The sequence below is a fragment of the Ornithodoros turicata genome, chromosome 3 (assembly GCF_037126465.1).
Source record: "Ornithodoros turicata isolate Travis chromosome 3, ASM3712646v1, whole genome shotgun sequence".
NCBI classification, from domain to species: domain Eukaryota; kingdom Metazoa; phylum Arthropoda; class Arachnida; order Ixodida; family Argasidae; genus Ornithodoros; species Ornithodoros turicata.
The window spans coordinates 91,758,855-91,778,667 of record NC_088203.1 but is presented as its reverse complement, the minus strand read 5'-3'; the positions used below and the strand labels follow the sequence as shown (position 1 = coordinate 91,778,667).

The window sequence follows — 19,813 nt, the reverse complement described above, 5'->3', positions numbered from 1 at the left end:
TGTTTTGTCGGTTTGTCTTTCCCCCAAGCACAAGAACATGTTGCCAACTTTAATCCCCTGCCGGGTATGTTTACATTGGTGCTTATTTGGAGCGAGAGAGAAAAAAAAGCTGCATCTTTGTGAAGAGCGCCGTTTAAATGTGGTATCTTTAAACGTTCATCGCTGGCGGTAAACTTTTGGCGAAGCTCTTTTTGAAAACACGTAGTGGTGGCACTGACAAGTGGTCTAAAGCTATACGGACTTATATATACACGATGTAAAACGGCCCTGTAAAGCTCTCGCTTTAAAATGGCCTTCTATTGTACCCTAGCAACACGGCAAGCTTAATGCTTGCCTGCTAATTTGTTGAAAACAGGAGGCGTACGCTTTTTTGTCACAATTATGGCCCGCATAATTGTAACAGAAAAGGCATACGCTTCCTGTTTTCAACAAATCAGGTGATGATGATTGGAGTTTTAATGGCGCATCGACAACACAGGTCCAACAAATCAGGGGAGAGAACGACGTGAACGACGAACACAGAAGTGGGCGTCGTTACGACTACAGCAAAAAAAAAAAAAAAAAGCAAAGAAAGGACGGCCGGATGGAGGATAGAGGAGGATGAAGGATGGGGATGCGGTGAGAGTGCACGAGGTCATCGGGGAGAGCAAAGTATTAGATGGGTCGTTGAGCAAGGCCTGCCTTCTGCAGAAAGACAATGAGGTTTCTTGCTTTGGCGGAACGTTCGGCAGAAGAACCAGCGGGGTAGAGGATGTCCGCTAGCGTGCCCGAGGTGGAGCGAGGGAGATGGGCTTCACGCGCAGAATGGTATGCTCGGCAGTCTCGCAGGATGTGTTCGATTGTCTCGGGTTGTTGACAGTCGGGTTGTGTTGTCGGGTGTGACAGGTCTGTTAAAACAGAACTTCACTACATAGCACGCTCCTAGCCAACCATTATTCCGGATAATATCATTCCGTGTCCTGATTGGTTCAAAACAGGGGGGAGGCGCCAATCTGGCGCCAACGACGAAGCCGAATCGTGCGGACGTACGATTTTGCTGCTCCTGTTTCCTGCGAATTACCCATAGCTATTGTCAGGGGATTATTTCGGGTATCCTCTATATTGCAAGCCGACGCTGCGCACTGGACTCGGGCGAGCTGCCCGCTCCCCGGCGGGCCCCTTGTCTTGAGGTCATGGATTCCTCTACTGAAGAGGCGAACAGCTCCGAACCTGGCTCTCCCGCGAGCAGCCACACTGTCAAGAGAGGTGCCTCTTCAACCGACCACTCCGCTCTCGAGTCGTCCGATGAGGATCAACCTTTCAAAGATGTTGTCAAACGGGCTCGAAAGGCAAGCAAGCGCAACATCGAACGCATCACCTCGCTCGAGGGAACCACAGTCATCTTCACGCCACTAGAGCGGGAATCGAACCTAGCTAAGCTCAACCACTTAAAGCTCTCGCAATTCCTCACTTCTGAGCTCCCTGGGAGAATTAAGGAGATTCGGCCGAATCACGCTAGGAACATTGTAGCGGTAGATGTTGTTGCCCCTGCTGCGAAATTAGCTCTCCTGCAGCTCAATCGCATATGTTCCATTCCTGTCCGTGCCTATGAGCCCCGCCCATTCAACTCATGCTATGGCGTCCTTTTGGTAGTTGATACCTCCATCTCCGACAGCCAAATTATGGAGGCCATTAAGTCCGACCCTCCTCTACTAGCAGCCAGAAGAATAAGACGGGACGCTGGTGCGGTGAGGCTAACGTTCCTTGGGCCGAAACCTCCTAAGCGCGTCAGCTTTCACCTCCTGACCATGGAAGTTCGTGAGTACCTACCGCGTACGGTTCAGTGCAACAACTGCCTTCGCTACGGTCATGTAGCTGCATGCTGTAGCCGACGGAAAATATGCCCTAACTGCGGATCCTCCCACGAGAGCCCGATGTGCCCTGAATCTGAACCCACCTGCATAAACTGCAAAGGACGTCATGTCGCCACATCAAGGGACTGCCCATCCCTAAAGTTGCAACGACACATCGCCAGGGAACGCTCTCGCTCCAATAGTAGCTACCGAGAGGCGAAGGCTAAACTCCGGCTCACAAAGCGTCGCAACCAACCTAAGGCAATGGGTACACGAAAGTCTCAGGAGAAGCTTTCACACAGGGGTGTACAACCCGCTCCCAAAAGCCTCCAGACGTCGCAACATCAGATCGTTTGGGCGGAAACTGATTTCCCCCCTCTAGGCCCTGTCGACCATCCAGAGGATAAGGATGCCTCCCCGGCACAACCCCATGGAAAGAAAAGCGACCCCCCGCTCCCACTCCATTCCCAGCCAGCCTACCGTAAGGTGTTAGACCGTCCAGAAGGCGCAGACCTGCCCATGGTCATCATCCAGCTTCTCTTTGCTGTACTGAAGGCTATCGTCTCGGCAGTCCCTGAATGTACTGCTCTAGCAGAAATCCAATCGGTCCTCCAACTCGAAGCTGTGATAGCACCCCTGCTCCTCCCCGGCAGCAGGCGTTAACACCACCAACTTTCGTACATCAATCGGCGGACAATTTATGACCGAACATAGAAACAAGAAAGCGTTCCTTCCCCGCATCCTGCAATGGAATGCCAGAAGCTTGATTCATAAACAGGCTGACCTCAAACTCCTTTTACGGAAGATGGACTTTGATGTGTTAGCGATACAAGAGAGCCTTACCCAACCATCATTCAAGATCCCGCCGTTTGTCTCCTACAGCGCCAAAGGCCACCATGCGGACGGTCTCCCGCGGGCATCGCTATTTGTCAAACGGTCCATTGCCCAGGCTGAAATTGACCTATCCCACCTTTGCTCTTCAACTGAAGAATATGTAGGGTGTCTACTGAGGGCCGGCTCCAAGTCAGTCACAGTCATATCTGCATACCAGTGGGGTCATGCTCCGCCCAACGTCGAGTCTCTCAAGGCTCTGCGGCTCGTTTGTCCAGGTCCCCTAATTGTGTGCGGAGATTTCAATGCGAGCCACAGTCTCTGGGGTGGTCGACGAAACTGCAGACGTGGTAATTCCATTGTCAATTACCTCTCCTCCAGCGACCTCGTGGTGCTCAACACCGGCTCTCCTACATATATGTGTTCGCCGCGCTACCTAAATGCCATCGATTTGACTCTGGTCTCTCCTGACGTCACCCTAAAGTGGGAAGCCGAGCCTGACACATGGGGTTCAGATCATTTCCCCATCCTGCTTTCGCCTCCGAGTCGCAGCAACGGCCCCAGGAAAACGAAGACTATTACCAACTGGGTGAAGTTCAGGGAGGGACTGGTCGGCTCCACGGTAGATACCTTGCTCGACTCTGTAAAGGCGTCATTGGCTAATAGCTCAAAAGCAGTATCCTACCTGGCCAGTATGCCTGCCCCTGACCTCCGATACCTCAACCTCCGTGCTGCGCGACGACGAGCACAGCGACGAGCTCTGAGAACCGGCCTTCAGGGCGACTGGGTCGCTTACAAGCGTGTCTGTGCTGCCCATAGAAGGTATACCTTGAAATTAAGGCGGACCCAATGGAGACAGTTCAGCGAGTCCCTCAATGCCCACACTCCAACAACGAAGGTTTGGCATACCCTGCGAGCGATCGAAAGCCTTCCCGAGCCTGTCGACCCGCTTGTCACCTTATCGGTAGCCTCAAACAGGGAGCCCAAGAACATAGCCGAAGACTATGCCAGCGAGCTAGCTCGCGTCGCAAGTTGCAGTGCCCAACGCCTTTTTCCTAGCCACACAGGAGCAAATGGCTCCCCGGCGGACGACGACCTCACGATGTCCGAGTTGAAGTACGCCATCCAAGGCTTAAAGCGGCGCAGTGCAGCTGGCCCGGACGGGATCCCTAACCAGGCCCTCAAGAACCTAGGCGACGACCAACTCGACGCTCTGCTCCAACTATATAACAACGTCTGGACCTCTGGATGCATCCCATCTGATTGGAAACATGCTCGAGTAATACCCGTCCTAAAGCCGGGGAGGCCACCGAGCCAACTGTCCTCCTACCGTCCCATTGCCCTAACCTCGTGCGTTGGCAAATTATTGGAGCGTATAATTCACAAAAGGCTGGCTTGGGTCTTGGAGCGAGGCGGTTGCTTCCCAGATCACATTACGGCATTCCGGAAGGGCTGGAGCGCGTCTGACGCAATCGCTGAAGTGGCTACTAGCCTGAAGCAAGCGAGAGAGTCCAATGAGTTTGCTCTCGCTTTCTTCATTGACGTGAAGAAGGCATACGACTCGGTAACGCACTCGGCATGTTTCGCTGCGCTCGAAGCAGCTCGAGTCGCTGGCCGCCTTCTAGGATACCTATGTGACTTTCTGTCCAACAGAACGTTTGACGTCTCCGTCCGCGGGTGTATCAGCTCTGTGAAGAAGTTTGAGCGAGGAGTCCCACAAGGCAGTGTTCTATCACCTATACTATTCAACCTAATCATGGCAGGGATTCACCGAGGAATTCGCCCTACACCGTACGCCCTTCATCTCACCATCTACGCGGACGACATCTGCCTCCGCATTGTGGGAACGGACAAGGAGAAAGTTCGTGACACAGCTGATATTGCCTTGAACGGGCTCAATGCAGCGCTGCTTGCGAGAGGGCTGGAAGCATCACCAGAGAAGTCAAAATGCATGGTCTGCATTCCCCGTGGAAAGTACGTGGGCAAAGACTTCCCAAGCCTCAGCATTAACAACACTCCCATCCCAAGATGCGCGTCATGTAAATATCTTGGTGTCACCATCGATAGCACATTACGCTGGTCTAAGCAAGTAAACGAGACTATTTGCAAGGGGAAGAAAACGCTCAACCTGCTACGCAGAATCAGCGGTAAGTCATGGGGCTGCAATGCGCGGTCATTGCTCACCCTTCACAAAGCCCTGATCTTGTCACGCATTCTCTACGTGGCGCCATACGTAGACCTCGCGCCTACACAATGGCAGGCCCTTGAGCGCCTTCATCGCGCTGGCAAAAGAACTGCGCTTGGTCTCCCAACGTTCTCTAGCGTCACCCAAACGTACCTGGAAGCTAAGGAAAAGCCTGTTAGTGTCCACTCTGAGCTCAAAGGACTCCAGTTTCTGGATGATGCATCAACATCCATCAGCAAGCAGTCCCTCTTCACCGACCTCGAACAGAGGACACACACATCCCTAGGACGCCTGGCTAGTGCCACCAGCTCTCTAGCCAACAGGGGCGCTCTTCCTCGGCTCCCAGCTAGTCCACCTATGCCGCCGTGGCGGGAGTTCGTGCCCGCAACAACGCTTCACATCCCGGGTCTACGGAAGAAGAGCGAGTCCAGCCCCCTAGTGGCCAGGATGGCGGCTGAGAACCTGATCAGCGACGTTTATCCCACACATACTCTGGTGTTCACGGATGGCTCCATTGACCACCGTTCCAAAAGTGCTACCAGTGCGTACTATCACTGTAAATTTCAGAACACCTTTTTTGGTGTGTTTGAGGTGTAATTAGGGTGTAACATTGCACCTACTCCCCTATTACACCATCTATAAAAAGAACAGTCACCAGAAGTGGTGTTAATGGGGTGTTAGTGTTTCGAAACACCCTCTTTCCAATGTGTTATCACATTTTGGTGTAAATATGGTGTAAATGAACAACATATATACTAATGAGACTTTTATTTGGGGAACATCCACAGTGGGTGAAACATGTGTTCCAGTTTGACATTTTCTTAAGAAAAGGCAATGAAGGGATATGTCGCGAATAACGAATTACCTTCTTGTGCTGTCAGTACCTAATATTTACGACATGACTTCATCATTAACTAATACCATAAAGTAAAAAATACTTGTCCTGCCCAATGTTTTTGTGGACATTATGTCAGATGTCAGCCCAATACAGTGTGGTAAGCAAGTGCAGTGCATATTCAGCAAAAAAGAATTACGATAAAGGATTGGCAGAGCAAAAAGTAGTGTATTCACAGAACAGAGGAATAGAGCATTTGCATAACGAATACAAGTGCACATACTGCACTAACAAACAGGAAACCATGAAGAACTGTATGTTCAAGTGAACAAAATTTTGTACTAATATCTGTATTTAATTGCTTTATTTTTAATATATTTTACGATATTTTATTTTATTTTATTTATTTATATGTATTCATCTGTATCATCCGTATCATTTATGTATCTGTATCAGTTTGGCTTACAGTGGTTGCTGGAATTAGATTGCTGGGATTCCAAAGCCCAGCCATGGCATCTTCAGACATTCCTCAGACGCGTTCGCGGGCTTCATTTCGCCGTGTCTCATATACGACACATGGTGCACTCTATTTACACCCTTTCCAGAAGGGTGTACAGATTCCACTGGGTGTAGGATTACACCAAAAAGGGAGTCAGTTATGATACCGTTGAAATACACCAATATGGGTGTAAGGAATACACCTTTTCTGAGGGGTGTAACTTTTCCAAAGGGTGTTGATATACACCAAAAAGGGAGTCAGTTATGATACCGCCGAATTACACCAAAAAGGGTGTTTTGAAATTTAGTGTGTACATCCCGTCAATAAACAAGGCCTGGCAAGGGAAATCAGTTCGCTACCCAATCTCATCTACGACGGCCGAACTCCTGGCCTTGCTACACGCAGCTGCTGCGGTTCAAGTCACCGGAATACCTAAGGCCGTCTTGCTTATGGACTCCAAAAGTGCCCTCAACAACGTGATAAACCCCATGTGTGGTAGCATTCTGGCCCGATGTATAAGGAGATCGTGTGCCCAGCATAGGCTAACCGGAGGTGAGCTTACGCTCCAATGGATCCCATCTCATGTCGGCATCAGAGGCAACGAACGAGCGGACCAGCTAGCTTCCTCAGCACACAACAGCTGCAGCCCATCCTTAGCAGTCCCGACACTGACAGGCTCTTGGTCGTCAAACAGCTAGTTGAGGTGCGTCACCCTGGCATACAGGACATCATGCAGAATCACCGACCCTCTCTTCCCACGAAAGATCTTCCCCGTGGTATGCAGACAATGCTCCATCGATTACGCACAGGATCTGCGTTCACGAACTCTCAACTGTGCAAGATCGGCTCCAGGGAGGATTCCAGTTGCGGACACTGTAATCATCCGGAGACAATTGCGCATATCCTGACAGAATGCCGTGCATACCATGCCATGCGGGAAACCCATCTTCCCCACGCCAGGCCTGGTATACTGACGGACGTCCTCTTCCCCGAAGGTTCTTGTGCGGAACGACTTTCAAAAACTCGCGGCCTCGTGCGCTTTCTCCAAGCAACGGGCCTAGCGGAGAGACCACTCTAGTGCACCTCTCACCTACAGTGTGCTTCCGTCCCATCAGTACCGGTCATCCTGCTTCTACATCACTTTGAAGTCCTCAACTCCCCTTTCTCCCACCTTCTTTTCCTTTTTTTGGCTATAGTCGTGACGATGCCCACTTGAGTGCGGCCAACAACGGCAAGCTACCTCGACACCCCCCCACCCCCCCCTGGCGCCAATTCATTTAGAATGACATTAGAATTTGTTGAAAGTGGGAGGGGTACAAATTTTTTGTGCAATTCATAATGGTCACACACACACAAGAAAGAAAGACGTACGCCTCCTGTTTGCAACAAATCACGGCAAAGAACGATGTCATTCGAAATTATGGTTGGGCTACAGGTGAAGTTACGGCCGTTCCGCTAACGGCCTTAAGTTTGCCGTCTGACTAGGGTATTAGTTTGCCGTGTGGCTAGGGTATACATGCCGTTTTCCCCGCTTCCAGTTTGGTGCCAAAACGACATCCGGTTTCACAGCCAACATGCTCTATGCCAACTGCTGTGCCGGTTGATACAATTATCGCTTTTGATTTGAGGAGAGAGAGGATCGTATCTACGCCTTCTTTTTTTTTTTTTTTTTCAATTCAAATTGCCACAAAAAGGCGCACTCCTCCCATTTTCAACAAACTAGGAAAGCGAAACACATGATTCTGTATGGCGGCTGGTTCCGAGCGTCCTTAGTCGAGGAAGGACCGGAAGTCTTCTTTGCACCGGAAGTTCTGGCTGGGGCTTGTTTACGTTTACCCGATAATGTCATGTTTCGCATTCGTCTACTCTTACACCTTGCCTCATATGTTTGGTAGGAGCTGGTATGGTATCAACACCGAACAATATTGTTCAAACTAAAGCTTCAAAACTAAATTTCAGAACGACAAGCGAACGCGAACTACGCAAAAGGACCTCCAAGTAGGCTCAATCAGCGTCTGCATCGGCATCTGCATCTGCGAATGATCATGCGAATCATGAACGTGTTAATGAATTGTGTCGACAATCATATCATGCGAAATAATGAAGTTTTGTGTAATGAGAGCAATCATTTTCATCTCAAGTAGAAAATGTATGCGGAGTATCGCGATGCCCCTTATTCGACTTGATGGAAAGCGCGGAACGAAGGTCATAATTGTACCGCTGCTGCCTTTATGAACGAACCTCTGATAAGATAAAGAACGTTCATTTTTCTTCACTAGACATGTCCCCAACTCCCATACTGACTGTCATTCGACTCCAAACATTCACACACGTGATTTACATTCTATTCTACCTCATCATATACTTCTACGTCATCAATCACAAGCGAATACAAGTTTGCCAGAATTATCTTGTTTTCCTCCGTTGTGGATAGGAGAACGCCAATAGTGAAAGTGTTCCCAAGGAACAGTTCAACTTCCAAGGTAATAAGGCAAATTCTTCGTCCCTCTAAGAGAAGGAAACCCGGGTCGCCGTTGCCATGCCAACGCGTTCGGTCCACTGGAATTTGCATCGTTTCACTGGCAACTTGTGTTCGACAACGGCTGTGGGCGCCGCGCTCCTTGTCCTCGGGATATTAGCAGAAACAGACGGGACAGCTCGGGATTGATATATAAGCAAGTTGCATTGGATGGAGGGAGGGATAACGGCCTTCCCTTTGTATTGGGCGGTAGCATTACGCCACCTAGCGTGCAAGGAATCAAATAGAAAGTACGAATTTCTGTAATTACTGAGCTTTTAGCCTTCACTCATTGCCGCGCCATCTATTGTCGGTGTTGGACTAAGTTGTACAAATGTCCGTACAGTACGTTTATCCTTCAATAACCGATACGTGTAGTGACGATGAGCAAGGAACTTCGCCACTTAATTCGCCGCTCAGTACCACAAGGCACACTCATTAGTAAATACGAAATGATATGGTGACTGGTGAATAAGAGTGTTTTTCATTCAAGCCGTTGGTGCGACATGAAGCCAACATGGCCAGATAATGTACGTGCACACAGACATAAAGGTCACATTATGAATCCAGCTCCTCTTAAGACTGCAAAGGAGACCAGTGCTTGCAAAGCAGTGCTTGACGGTGTAACAGAGAGACAGAACTGATGCCAACATGAATGGTGTCTCATTGGTGGTTTTCATCCGGTCTCGTAGAGCCTCTCCTGTATCGCAATACAGATCGCAGTCAAAATCAAATTCAAAAATATTTTATTAACACTATACATTAACACTGTTAAATATGGGTCTGCTACACTCTTAAAAATGAGTTTCACCGCATAGCACGCTCCTAGCCAACCATAATCTCGAATGATATTGTTATCTGCCCAGATTTGTTGAAAACGGGATGCGTACGCCTTTTTTGTGACACTTATGTTGTTCATAATTGTCACAAAAAAGGCGTACGCCTCCCGTTTTCAACAAATCAGGGCAGATAACGATATCATTCGAGATAATGGTTGGCTAGGAGCGTGCCGTGCGGTGAAGTTCATTTTTAAGAGTGTAGGACAGGCCTGTTAGATAGTCCCGATTATGCACACAGTACAAAACACAAATGAAACACTTCTCGTGAGTCTAAAAAAAACTAAAGGGCTACCACATCATATAACTGGAAAAAGAGAGAGAGAAAGAAAAGGAATACTTGCAACACCCGCGCACACTGCAACTTGGACAATGGACACCACGTACACAAGTCAAACAATAACGATGTGAACAAGACAAAAAGAAGAAAAAAGAGAAAGAGAGAAGAAAAAAAGGAAAAAATCAGAAGACGTTATAGCTCTACCAGAAGCATTAGCCTTAGGGTATAGGCAAAGAGTTCCAGATCTTTGGTACAACATAGCTTAGCTCATGCAATCTAAAATTTGTGCGTGGTGAGGACAGCCTAATGTAAATGTCATCTCCGCGAAGGTGATATGAAGAAGAAAAACGTACAAAACAGAGCTATCCATATTGTAAAAGCGTGCTAAGCGTAAATGCTAAGCGTAAAAGCGTACGTAAACTATATGTGAGGGAAGTTTGGTGCGCATATTAAGCGGTGAACGAGTATATAATTATCTTGTACTTAAGTAAGGCGAAAATATCCATTACGGAGAACAGACCAAATGCAAATGTAATGGACTCCCTTGGTTGCATCTTCAATATTATGCGTGGTGCACGTTCTTGTATTAGTAACAGCGATAGGAAGACACTTCGATAAGTAAGTTCATCGACTTCGAGTGCGTAATTTAGATGCGAGTGAATTAATGAATGGTAAATTTTAATAAGAATATTAAGAGGAAGTTGTGTTCTAATTCTAGACAGAGCATTTAAACCTAGTAGCATTTTCTTCCGAATAGCACTAATGTGTTTGTGCAAACTAAGATGTTCATTTAGAGTGACACCTAAAAACTTCACGGATGCGGCCGGGGTGAGCACATCCGACGAAAAGTAGATGTTTAAGTTATCTAGGTTTAAGGATTTCTGATTACTGGCAGGATTGCCGTATCTTGTAGGAAAATTTATGATTTGCTCAAGTCCGTGGTTGCAATAAGTTCCTTGTATGCCGTTGCAGTTACGTTATCGTCTAACAAATCAATGTTGAGATCTCTAAGTAGAAACAGTATTGTATTGATGTGACCAGCAGTAGTACAGTACTCTATCGAGTTATTGCAAAAAGTCTGTAACATAATTCTGCGGAGAATGAATAATGGGCGCGTAGTAAACGCCGAAACTTGCGTTCCATAGTGAAATAATAAATGCTGACTGTTTAGAATTTCGACAGAGATGTTCTCACAAAGTGCAGTGTTTAAGGAAATATCTGGTCGAAGAATATATGGTACACCATTCTTCGCATACAAAGCAATGCCTGCATGGCAACTGTTCCGACAATGAGAAAATTCAGAGACATAACCGGTTGACTGTGCAAAAAGAATCTTTCGATTCATTAAGCCAAGTTTCGGTCAGGGCTATAAACGTCGTTCTACACTTCAGTATTTGTGACGTCAAAACCATAAGTTCATCGATATGTTCATTCATACTTCGAATATTCAAATGAATAGCAGAAAACCTAGAGTCAACTATTGTAGCTAAGTCATTTAGTTTAATACAATCCATAGAAAGTTACGAACCAGTAACTAATCAGAAGCAAAAGAAAAAGCAAAACAGGAAAAATAGAAGAAAAAACAACAACAAAGAAACAGGAAAATAGAGCAGCTATACCTACAGCAACGCAAGGTCGTCTTTGTGCATTATTCTCTGGGCTTTGGCACCCTCATATCGCCAGTGATTTGTTGATTGATTGACCGATGTCGCCTAACCAAAATACGCCCGTTATGCGCCCAGGTATAGGCAAAATTATTTTCTTTAGCAAAGAGTCGCGTCTGTGTGAGGAGCAATTACTTGTCTGCGGTTAAATGTTCGCATAGGAAAACCGAATTCAGACCTGAACCATCTTGATCAGTATGCTTGCGTAGCTTGCAAGAGTTTCTAAGCCACGAGTCCCCTAACTGCGGATCATGGAATCTTCTTAGAATTGGTGACTTCGTACTTTCCACTTTAGTAGGGATCTAGGGATCTGGTCGATGTTTGCGTTCTTGATGTCTGCCAACACAGCACAGTTGGAACATACCATAGTGCCGGAGCCTTTCAGAATGTTGTAATGCGGTCTCAGGATGTCGTGAACTATTGTATAGTTCAAACAAAAAAAGAGGCTTCTGAAGAACGAGCGTCTGCGTCCCCGCACTCTTGTCTCTCTATTGTACAAGCTGTCGGAAACATGGTAAAGAGCACATAACGACTTACACTCCAAGAAATGCTTAGGGTCGGGTACCCTTGCACAACCCGCAGTGGACTCCTCGCAGATAACCGTATCATGTGAGTGAGAGGGGTATTGTTTCTTTGCAAAAATTATTACGCAATAGCTACATATAAACATAGTTCCAATGGGCTGGCTGGTACGCAAAATACAAAAGAGAAAAAGCAGGAAACTGAGCTACCGAGAAATAAAGGAGGCCATGATTATACATGCATGAATTACATGATACATTACATGCATACATGAATTACTTTCGCATGAGTACACGTTCATATACATACATATGAGTATAAATGCATGTAGTATATAAATATACAGTGTCTCCGGCGTTAACTGTCGTCAGGATTTTTTTTTAAATTTGAAATTTTTTAAAGACTAGTTACAATAACTGTGGATATATTCTAAGTGTGCTACGTTATGGCCTCACTTGCGGCGGTCTCGAGCGTTGCCCTAATTAATTTTCACTAATGAACTTTCTTAATTACCAAAGGTAAAAGGTATGCCCAATGACAACCTCCTGGTCACCTCCGGCCACTCCGTGTGGTTTCAGCGGGTGCCAAGCCACGTTGGCTTGCCGAGAAACACACGTGCCGACACAGCAGCGAGGCGCGCAACACTGTCTTCCCGTTATCACCATCCGTCTGCCGCATACACGCCCGCCGGCGCCTTTCCTTCGACACCCGCCCTTTCATGGAAAACACTGTCGCAACCAACACCTTTCTCCACCGCATTGACTCGAAGATGGCCTTCAGTGTGTCGCTACGGCTGTCTCGAAAGGAAGAGTCAGCTCTCCATCGTCTTCGCATGAATATTGCCGGTACTGCATCGTTACCGTTCAAGATCAAGCAGCGTCCCTCTTCGGCGTGCCCCTCCTGTTCCACCGACGCCGACACCCATCATTTACTCTTGACCTGCCCAAGATATGCCGCTCCTCAGACCGCACTCATGCACCGCCTATCTGCCCTGGGGCACAGAGACCTCTCTTTGGCCACCCTACTGGGCCCCGTAGGGCAGAAGCAATGGGATGTTACCAGAGCGCTAATATGCTTCTTGGGTGACTCTGGGCTCCTGGACTGCCTCTGAGCGATCGTGTACTCATGCCCCCCTGCTGCCCATGTGCCGCTTGCGTCTTTCTCCTTTTCTGTTTCAGTTTTTTTTTCTTTTTTTACAAAGAATAGCAAGTCGGCTTCTGCCTGGCTGACCTTTCCTTTTTACCTGCCTCTTTTTTTTCGTAATAAACATATCCCCCCCCCCAATGACAACATCTGTTCCTTTTGTTGTGCAGATGCCGTTATCAGAAAAAGGATTGAGCCAATATAGCCCGAGGAAACGGCCCGGGAAATAAAAGCACATTTGGTAGTCATTCTTGTCGCATCGCCAGAAACGAGATCTTCGCTTACCCTTACATGCGAGGGAGATAAATGGATAACGCTTCTTCTCCCATTTAGCAAATGATGTAAATAAATATTTTTAAAGCAAGTTTAATACTTTCTTTTTCTCATCAGATGGAGAATAACTCACTTTCATCGTGTTAGTTTCGTAAGAGAATAACTTTCAGGAATAATACCCTTACAAAAGAATTTAAATCGGAGCAAAAAACGTTCTTTTAATGTGTACATATTTGATGGCATCTGCCGAACTAGCTCATCACCTGATTCCGAGAGACATTTATAATGTATCCGTTGTTTACCATAGCGTATAGAAGTACACACGACTGCAGAACGCAGGAAGATTCATGTAGCCGCTCCATTTCTTTCCTTTGCCTCGTATTAGGAGAAAGACGCACCGAGGGAAGGGATTTCGTCACTGATCGAGGCTAACTTCCAGGGGTGCTGCACAAGCGATTGCTTGAATCATTTGTCGAATACTCAGGGAGAAGCCGCGAACCAGCGCAGCCATTATTGGGATTAGCTTTCATCCACATGGTGCTTTATGACGCAGACAGCGCAGCCATAACGCTCTTGCAGCGACGCCCATCTAGCACGTAGCAAAGTATCATAGCTCTCTCTTTCTCAGGCTTGTTGGTTATAGCCTTTCACGTTCACCTTTCCCGTGACGGTGTATACTGCGAGGAACATCCTACAACGCTTTGAAACCTAGCAGAGTGTTTCTGTTGCGAAGTTTTGAATGACACCCCATCGTTAACTGTGCGCATACCATTTACAACTGTGCGCTTACCAGTACAACCGTGCGCTTACCAGGGACCAACAGTTCTGTTGCATCCTGTCTCGCAAATATTATTACTCCACCAACGCAACGTATTCGTAACAATGTTTCGAGCCATCATAACAATGCCTCAATGATCACCTAAATTCGCATGGACGATTGAGGTCAATGTCCCAGAACAGTACCTAGGCAAGCACACGCCTCTGTGCAAGCAGCCGTCTTTAGTGCAAATCCCGTGTTCACATGTTGATGATTATTTTAACACTGTTGCTTTGTCTTTCACCGGAACCATTCATAATGGACATGAGTATCGTATCATTACTAATTTAGCTTACGACCAACAAACTTCTAAAGTACCGTTGCACCTGCAACGCAGGCGCGTGTATTTTCTACGTAAGGATGACACAGAAGGACCACGCCGGCCCGTATACCTTAACCCAACTACAATCGAACCTGTGGATGCAATAAGGAGATAAGTAGACTTACCCCCTTTTGAGTATTTTTGTTGCGATGACATCTACATACCAGTATGCAGCTACCAAAGAAAATTTAGGACAGTGTTGTAATTTATTGACCCGCTGCAGGGGGGGGGCGGTACGAAATGAGAAATGCGTGTGTGTCAATGGGACGGACAGTCAGATCAGGCCCCTTTTCCACACTTGCATACAAATCGTGTAGCTTAAATTTTGCTACGACGCGGAAATTAACTTCGACTTCCACTCGACAACCACGTTCTTCTTACCTCATGTGACCATGTAAGCAGTGCTACTGAGCGTCGCAATCGAAAAAAACAAAAACAGAACGTGTGCACTAAGCTAATAAGTCATTATTATGCTGGAGAACATTATTTTCAAGATTATGCTCGTTTAGCAGCACGATAAGCCCGATCCAGGCTACTCCACTACATACATATGACTTCACCCTACCTGGCATCACCACTGTTCAGCCATCAAAGTCCGACTAGTGAAAACTGTTTTCTTTGTTTGTTTGTTTTTGTTTTGTTTTTCTGCATGATAACCTTGCGCATGCGGTGTGACATTGAAACAGGGGATGTGTCATGCTCCTGGACTTTGTTCAATTTCTGCTAAGTCACACACGCAAAAACGACGATAAAAGGACATGCATCTACAGTAGACACATACATATATGTAACACCTTTTTCATTTGCGCTATTCGAGGAAACCCAGCAGCAATTACTTTACCAAGTATTCACTCGAAGTTTTCTCGGTTTGGTATGTTTCGACTCATCCCCTTATTGCATACAGTGGTTCAATTAATTCCAAGCACATTGTTCTTGTAAAGCGTGCTTTGCCTGCATAACGCCTGCAGCATGGAGTTCGGCGAAGGAGATCAGCTATACGAACGTGATTGAGGACTTCTCGGAAACCGGAAGCAATGCACATATTTCACCTTCTACGCATTATCGCGCGAGGTTCCTTTTTCTGTTCTCGCTTTATTCGTTCTCTGCATAATGTATTATTCGACCTCAAACACGTTGACGTCAAGGATGGCGTATCTCGCAGTATTCTAGACGCGCACGCAGTAATCAGCTCACTAGGATGCGTCAGCTGACCATATGCCGCGCTATCGGTCTCTATCTATGACCTTCTTTTCTCTTTTTAGCGCAATCTTGCGTACCAGAGCTTCAATGCCGGTTTTGTGTCTTTTCCCGTAGGTTTCCTGGCTTTACCTTTCGTCGCTCATTAGATCCAGGGTCTGCGGCCAACGTATCATACCCAACAGCTTAGATGCAGAGCTGGTGGCGCAAAGACCAGTACTTACCTCGAGAATCTTCTGGAAGCAGGATCGTGCTGCACTTGGAACTGCAATACACGGACATTCCGTTAGTATTGGAAGGACATGTGCCTATAGATAGATGTGACAGTATGGCACGTCACACACAAACAAAAATGTTGTTTTTTGCAATTGTTTTTTTTTTATTCCATGTTAGCGCCGCGAAGAATCTGTGGCCATGAGCGGCGTACAGACGTGGACAGATGGAGAGAGGACAGCAGGAAGGAGTGGGGGACAGGGGTGTTAGTATGCGTCTTGGGCCAACTTCAGGGGGAACTGTGCTAACATTCGTTTGGAAAGTCTTCGCAAAACCCAGGGAGAACCTCAGAGAGCACAGCTGGTCACAGGATTGGGGCAGTTGTTGCTCACGGAAACAAATTGAGGCAGCCAACACACTGGTCGGTGCGTTGCTAGGATATATGAGTTCACGTTACCCAATACCCAAAGCATAAAAAAGGTATTGGTGTCCGTCTGCTTCTTTTTTTATATACATATATATATATATATATATTGATACAAACACAAAAGAAACTGGATCGATTACCAGGAAGCACTCACACACACACACACACACACACACGCACAAAAGAGATACTCAATACAAGCAACAACAAAAACAACAACAAATTAAAGCAGAATTCGTCCTGTTTTTAGCGCTTTTACGTTATGAAAGCAGAAATCGCTGCGCAGATTGTCATGGAAACGCGATAGCATTTATAAGCTCATCGCGGGCGTTCTTCGGTGATGGACATAGAGGCGTGTGGAGATTGAAATGGTGGACGTATTTAGCAATTACTTATTTCATCATTTCTCTAGTAGATGGCTACACCGGCGCTTCGATTGTCTTCTCTCTTGGCATAGGTAAGGAAACGCATCGTCAGCCTTCAATATCTCGCGGTAGGATGGTCCAGGTCTCCGAGAGTGCGAGGACATTGCGCTTGGCAACGTGCAACGTCCTATTTTCCCTCGCACGTAGTTGTCGTTGCGCCTCAGCACGCTCACACTTGAACTTGGAGAAGTTCCTCATCAGACAACTGCTTTCGCCAGCGTGGCATGACTGCGACCACGGTGTGACATCCTGAAGACGCTCCCCCATTCTCACGTCGATTTTGTTGCCACGGTTGAACACGTGATCCCATCAGCAGCCAATCACTGTAGGGCTTACGCTGCTACGTATCCAGCCTCATGAAAACTAGGAGAGTTCGCTCATAAATGCTGCCGGATTTAGAGAAAAGACTTACGTGCTTACATTATAAGCTTAACGAAGCGATCAGGATACACTGGTTCTTCGACATCACTTCGTGCATAAACTGCACTGCATCTTCCTACAGTGAGCTTTCTATTGCTCACTATTATCCTACCCTTTTAAGTGCACTTCTTCGTTCTCATTAATATCCTACGCCTTGAACTCTTCTGCTTCTCTGTGCGCTCTCGTTTGAACGAATGCGATATTTTAAACAGTAATAGGGTGTGTCTAACGTGCTGTCCTTTGAAACACCATCCCATCTCCTAGCGAATATCCCGAGAGTGTTTCGCTTCCGAGACGAAAATGATATCTTGATATCTGTGCCATTACACATTTATGTCTGAACCTCATGTATTGCAGAGCCCAAATGTCAGCGTATGCATTTCAAATGCACCAAATCTATTCATACCAAATGCATTTCAGCGTATCTGTCGTGTAGCGAGATTGCGACGTTGGCATGCAAAGCCAGAATGCTCCATATTACTTTTCTTTTAGACGTAAGGCAACAGAAGATGCTTTCGTAGTCTGTATCGTCAAGCATGAGATTTTGCTAAGCTTTTCTTGAGTCGTTTGTTCGTCCTTCCCTCAAGCTGTGGCCAGAGTCAGGCTTTTCGCATTATCGACTCTTCTTGGTATTACTTTTCGCTGAGTCCTCGATACGCAAATGGAGTTGTTGATTTCGCGTGGAACATATTATCGCGTTTTGCCAGAGGCCATAGTTGACGCGTGAACTTAAATTCGCGGAAAACGCTGGCTCATGTTTTTTGGTGACGGCAGTGTATCTACTTCGCGCTCGCGAAAACGCAAGAAGTCGTTCCGCTCGATAAAAAAGAAGAACACTTTTACGGTATGTTCCTCCGAGTGTATAAGAGAACAGCTTGAGATGAACGGACTCTATTCGAATCCCGTGCACTTGCTGCACTGACCGCTGCCGCTGCTGCTGCCGTTCCGATAGGGGAGGGGGGGGGGGGAGAGGGGCAACCGCCTGTAACGCAGTCAAAGTTACCAGTAGTTTATTCAAACCACTTAAACCGTCCAGTGCTGGCTACAGACTGTCCTGATGTGCTTCTCCCCCTCTTCCTCTTCACCTCGGTCTCACTTCTTTCTTTTCCGCCACCTGACGGGTACGCGGCAACACACTTCCGCCACATGGCGGCGCCAAGGAAGACAACGTCCCGGTGTCTATATGTACAATCCATGAAAAGAGCTATCTACACAATGAGTATTTACATGCGGTGAATGAAGTGGGGCACCTAACTCTGGACGAAGTCCGCAACAGGTTCCAGATAAGGTTTGAGTTTTTCAACGTGAACAAGATCTGTCCCTCTGCCGTCGCTGTACTCGATCTCGTACACGACCGGGGACACCCTTGACAAGATGCGGTGTGGTCCCTCGAAAAGAATTGTCTTCTTCAGCCCAGTTGGCGGAGTCCTCAGCAACACTAATTCGCCCTTTTCGAAAGAAACCTCACGGTGACGCTTGTCGAAGAGTCGCTTTTGCTTCTGCTGAGCCAACTTCATATGCTTCGAAGCCAACTTCCGAGCTTCCGCCAGATTGGATCGGACGACGGCAGCATAATCGGACGCTTGCTCCAGATCAACGAGCTGCCTGCGACTGTAGATGACGTCTAGAGGAAGCACGGCATCCCGGCCGTACACTAAGTAGAATGGAGTCTGACGCACAGTGTCCTGGTAGCCGGTGTTGTAGCAGAACACGACGTACGGCAGTATGTCAGGCCACTTTTCTGCGGTCTCCGCCTCCAACATACGGATCATAGTCTTGAGTGTCTTGTTGGCTCTCTCAACTAAACCGTTGCCTGCCGGGTGATAAGCGGTAGTCGGTGAGTGACGAATCCCACGATGTTCAAGGTACTTCTCCGTGGACCTGGCCATCATTTGTGTTCCCCGGTCGGTTATAAGCACCCTTGGGCAGCCGTGCTTCAGAATGATGCGACGCTCGATGAACTTCTGGATCGTCCTCGCCTCAATGTTCGTGACCGCCTTTGCTTCGACAAACTTCGTGAGGTAGTCAATGGCGACGATGATGTGTCTGCATCGACGAGCCGCTTGCAGTGGACCTACGATGTCAAGCCCGACTGTGTGGAATGCGGTGTCCACATTCACAGGCTGCAGCAGACCGAAAGGAGCCGACGACGTAACCTTCATCCTCTGACATAAGTCACAGCTCTGAACGAAGCGCTTGACGTCGTTGTACATCTTCGGCCAGAAGTACTTTTCACGAACACGCTCATACGAGCGGCGAATGCCCATGTGACCACCGAACCTCCCACTGTGGAACTCGTGTAGGACCTCAGACCGCTTACTGCTTGGAAGACACAAAAGGAACCGTTGGTGGAGAGGGCCGGCATCCTTCTTGTATAGGACGCCGTCGAACAAGACGTATCTCTTGCTAACTCTCTTCTGCACCGCCGTTTTGGTACCTATCTTCTGTGCAAGAATGTCGAGGTATTGCTTGCAAAACGGATCGCTTTGCTGATGATGCTTGATTTCCGTTGATGTAACCTGCATTATCTCACATGAAACAGCAAGGATAACATCTTTTGTTTCAGGCGCTGAA

The 19,813-nt window shown here is 47.3% G+C and overlaps 1 protein-coding gene across 7 annotated transcripts in view; it reads right to left on the bottom strand.

Moving 5' to 3' along the window:
* LOC135388830 (gonadotropin-releasing hormone II receptor-like) overlaps positions 1–19,813 on the bottom strand; it is a 774,956-nt gene that overhangs the window by 457,930 nt on the left and 297,213 nt on the right. For all 7 annotated transcript variants that reach the window (XM_064618671.1, XM_064618668.1, XM_064618672.1 and 4 more), the window contains one exon: positions 15,979–16,019. The gene's annotated coding sequence lies outside the window, so the exon portion shown is untranslated. The remainder of the gene's footprint in view (positions 1–15,978; positions 16,020–19,813) is intronic.